This window comes from Nyctereutes procyonoides, unplaced genomic scaffold, assembly GCF_905146905.1.
Source record: "Nyctereutes procyonoides isolate TBG_1078 unplaced genomic scaffold, NYPRO_anot_genome, whole genome shotgun sequence".
In the NCBI taxonomy this organism is placed as follows: domain Eukaryota; kingdom Metazoa; phylum Chordata; class Mammalia; order Carnivora; family Canidae; genus Nyctereutes; species Nyctereutes procyonoides.
Window position 1 is genome coordinate 4,369,262 of NW_026575034.1, and position 4,769 is coordinate 4,374,030.

Consider the following 4,769-nt stretch of genomic DNA (forward strand, 5'->3'; position numbering starts at 1 on the left):
AAAACTTTTATTTGGACAAAATATTCCAGGGACGATCTCGTTTCAGAAAAGCTATAAGGAGCTTGCTTTTTGGTAGCCTGCTACCTACCAGAGACCATAAGCTGAGTCCCCTCTTGAATGAGCTGAAGAAGCTTTTGCTTCTACAAGGTTTAAATAAACAAAACAAATGTTTTACCTCAGGTGAAATGATTGAATTGCTCTCTGCTCACCTACAAGGGCAGCTGTGTAGCTAGAGGAACAACTGGCCTGGAATATATTCCACATAACACAAAGATTGAAAAGTACGAGGCTCTGAGTTAAAAAAAAGTGCAACATATATCTTGAAAGGGAAAAAGTAATAATTTTAGATTCTGATAAAGTAGTCTGAAAGCTCCTTGAGAAATACAACATTTTTGAAAAGTGGGTAGCAGTTCATTAATAGTTTATAGAAATTTGTAGAAAGAGAATATTTCCATGTCAGTAATACATTCACAACAAAACCTATTACCAGCTTCACTAAAATTCCAAACTTCTAGTTGTTGACACATAGTGGGAAATGTAGGATATACCCAAACTGTCAAGTGGGGTAAAGGAGAGATTATTCAATGCCAAAGAAGACATGAAGAGTTATTGGTATTTATAGTTTCAGACTCTTTTTGCTTTTTAATTGCTGCCTAAGTGGCAGGAGTTCCTGGCATTAACATGACTTTAATAACCTCCTTAAATATCAACCTGTCTCACCCTCCTTTTCCCATCTGCTTTCAACTGTACCATGAACAACCCAGTGCCTTCTCATTTTGCTGAAAATGCAAACACTCCTGGGAATGGGAACCAGGTGCATGATTCAGTTAAATTCTCCTTCCGAGGGGGATTTGAGAAATTGAACATAGAGGACAAAGAAGTTAGGCACTGAGGATAGAAAATGAAACAAAACATGAAACCAGGAAAAGAAGGAGGAAAGGGTGCAAGGAGGATGAGAAGAAAGGAAAAGCATGAGTGCAGGGATGAGACCTTGTCTCTCTCTATAGATGGGAGCCCATATTTTCTGTCCATATCTACATCAGTTTTTGCTGAGAAAGGGATACGCATTTTCTAACAAAACTAGAAAGGGGAAAATAGCTTGGTTATAGTGCACCAATTTCTAACTACCAAAATTAAAATAATAGTGGGGTGTTCGCTTTGGCAGCACATATACTAAAATTGGAACGATACAGAGAAGATTAGCATGGTCCCTGTGCAAGGATGACACGCAAATTAGTGAAGCGTTCCATATTTTTTAGAAATGACAAATACCCACCATTTGCTTCGACGTGGAGGGACCTGGAGGGTCTTATGCTGAGTGAAATAAGTCAATCGGAGAAGGACAAACATTATATAGTCTTTCATTTGGGGAATATAAAAAATAGTGAAAGGGAATAAAGGGGAAAGGAGAAAAAATGAGTGGGAAATATCAGAAAGGGAGACAGAACATGAGAGACTCCTAACTCTGGGAAACGAACTAGGGATGGTGGAAGGGGAGGTGGGGAGGGGGTGGGGGTGATTGGGTGATGGGCACTGAGAGGGGCACTTGATGGGATGAGCACTGGGTGTTATGCTATATGTTGGCAAATTGAACTCCAATTAAAAATATGTAAAAAAAATAATAAAATAAATTTGATTAGGTGAGATAATATCTTCAATATCTTCCAGTTTTAACATTGATTTTATATATTAAAGATATTTAAGATAACCTACCTTCTGCAAATGTAACTGTCACAGTCTCTCTGAGAATATGCCCATTATCTGTAGTCCATTGAAGCTGAAATGAGAACATTTATTTCAGTAAAAACAATAAAGCATTTATATTAAAAAAAAAAAACAAAAAATAAAATAAAATAAATAATAGTTGGGACAATCCTTTCAATACTCTGCCTTGGCTGAATGAGCCTCGTGTTAGTTGCAATAGGATTTATAAATTTCATTCCCATGAATTATTAATTTGGGCTCATTGATTTGGGTTAAGTCTTTATAATCTTAGCCTCCTACACTATTGTCTGACATTCAGAAGACATTATAAACCATCATTAGTTGAATTGATGGGTTAATTTTATTACTAAATTCCTTAAAAGTGAGAGAGGAACCCCCTTTTTCCAGAATGTTAAAGTCCAGACTTCAAATATGTAGACATATAGAGCAAATAATTCAGTTCTAACAAACATATTGCAGTTCATTTATGTTACAGAGAACTGGTATAAGAAGAATCTAGGCATTAGTAAACAGAAAAGCAGATATAAATATTCTCCAAGGAAAGAAACATACAGATGATTCTTAAAAGTCTAAAAAGTGCAGGGAAGGCTAGATTATTTTTGCTAAATGTCATGTTAGGTGAAATGCTCTCACTGAAGAGGCATTTTTATGAATGTGATAATAATTCATTAATTACACAAAATTTTTCTTTACAAATTTAGTTTTATACAAAAGTTTTACATCCCACATCTTGAAGCTCTTATCTGTGAATAAAACCTATGGTATTAACATTATTTTTTTGACATTCTGATTTTTTAATCAGTTCTCAGTAATAAATCTATGGATTTCCTCCAAACAGAAGTCCAGAAAAACATTTTATCAAAAAACAAAATTGATGACATCCAGACAGAAGTGAATTGAGTTTCTATTTTTCAGATTGGACAAAAACAATAGGTGCCATTCAGCGACTAGCAGATCATTCAGATGGTCCACTGGAATCATCCATTATGTCTAAACAGAAGCAGAGAAATATAAATATAGGAGCTTGGTACTCACAGATCTCACATGTTTGGGTAGAGTGCAGTATGAACCTAAGGTAAACAATTAACACCATGTAGTTTAATAGATTATATATATATATATATATATATCACACATATATAATATAGACACAAAATAAATGTATATACATGTAGCTTTAATTACATACATAATGTATATATGCATATACATTATGAAAATTATATACATATTAAGAACAATAAAAGATACCTATGATTATTGCCCTCTTTTACATTATCCTATGAGAAATTCAAATAGCAGATAAACATATGAGTTTTGATTCCATTTTTTAAGACAACCATACAAAGTATATATGCACATGTGTTTGGCTACATGAAATTTCAGAAATGAGGCAAAGCATATACTCGTTTGTTAAATATCAGACTATTATATTGCATGAATGTCTAGAAAATGAAACTCTCTCTGCAATTAAAATTCAAATTGATATGTCTAAAGATTCCAGAAGCATTAATTTAAAGACTGGAAGGCAAAATATGCAAATGGAAACCTCTACTTGATTAGCTTATGTGATTATAGGTAATTTTCTTCATCAATTTATTATTTATGTTACTTTCTGTTATTTACAGAGTTCTGTCATTTTAATAGAGTTTAATATGTCAATATAGTTACAAAATAATCTATATGGTTATATATTTCAATACAGGCTTCAAACTTAGATTTAAACATTAAAACAGAATGAAAGAAAATGTATTATATCAGTGTAAAATATTATATTTTATTTTTTTTCAGTGTAAAATATTATTGAAGATGCTGCTGGTAATGCATAAAAAGAAGAAAGTAATAAAAAGTTGAGACCTGAATGGGTTCTTCTGTAGTTTTTGCTATTTCTATTTAGGATCTGTTCCCTTGTCTAAACTTAAAGCTGACTGTCAGAGTTTTTCTGGGTTCCTAGTGTCTGAAAGTGCCCTACTTGGAGTGGTATTCAGGGAATATTTGTCACTAAAGGTGACTCCAAAGTAGAGTGACTCAGAATTCAGAACCTTGGTGTGACAATGCTTATTACTTCATCGTAACAACAACTGCAAATCATAAGGAGTTATTTTGAAAAAAAAATCTGAAATTTCCACTAGTCTGGTCCTCACAGAACTTCTTAAGAACACAAAAGAGGAAACATTTTATAAAAAAAAATGCAATGCTATTAAGGCATGTCATTCCTCTGATGTCTTGGGCTTTCTTGAAAAACCGCAGCAGATTATTTTAAAAATCCACAGCAATGCACTCCCCCAAGATACTGTATCTCTTAGTGATAATCTTTATGCCCCTATTATGGCGGTTCATATCTCTGCCCTTTCACTAGATTTGCAGCCTCTTATTTTTAAGAACTATGTTTCCTTTATTTTATTATTTTTTTTAAGTTCTTATGGGTTTCCTTAGTGAAAAGGACAGATTAGGTATTCAACAAATGTTGAAAGAATTAAATACACAGTGGAAGGGTTGTATCCTCAGTCCGAGGACCTTATATCTAAAATGCCAAATATAGCTCTCTTTTGTGGTGCCTCTCTTTTTTTAGGGATGAAGCTGGACATCTCTTTCCCGGATACTGGCTGCCAGAAACTCATGGAAGTCGATGATGAATGCAAACTTTGTACCTTTTATGAGAAGTGTATGGCCACAGAAGTTGTGGCTGATGCTCTGGTTGAAGAATTGGAAGGGTTATGTGGTCTGAATCAGTGGTGACAATGGCAAACAAGGCTTCCCCATGAAGCAGGGTGTCTTGATCCATGGGCATGTCCACCTGTTGCTGAGTAAGGAACATTCCTGCTACAGACCAAGGAGGACTGGAGAAAGAAAGTGCAACTCTGTCCAGGGTTGGACTGTGGATGTCAATCTCAGGTTCTCAAGTGGTCACTGTAAAAAAAAATGGGGGGAGAAAGATATTCCTTGACTCACCAATATTACTGCGCCTCTTGCCTGGGTCCCAAAAGAGTTAGCAGAATCCACAAACTTGTCGACCTCTCTAAAGAGGATGTCCACCAGTATGT

At 34.7% G+C, this 4,769-nt stretch overlaps 1 non-coding gene across 1 annotated transcript; it reads left to right on the forward strand.

Annotated features, from left to right (window-relative positions):
* Window positions 1–1,149: 1,149 nt before the first annotated feature.
* Window positions 1,150–1,256, forward strand: LOC129505163 (U6 spliceosomal RNA). Its single transcript, XR_008663472.1, has one exon. It is a non-coding gene; the product is annotated as a U6 spliceosomal RNA (small nuclear RNA).
* The last annotated feature ends 3,513 nt before the right edge of the window (window positions 1,257–4,769 follow it).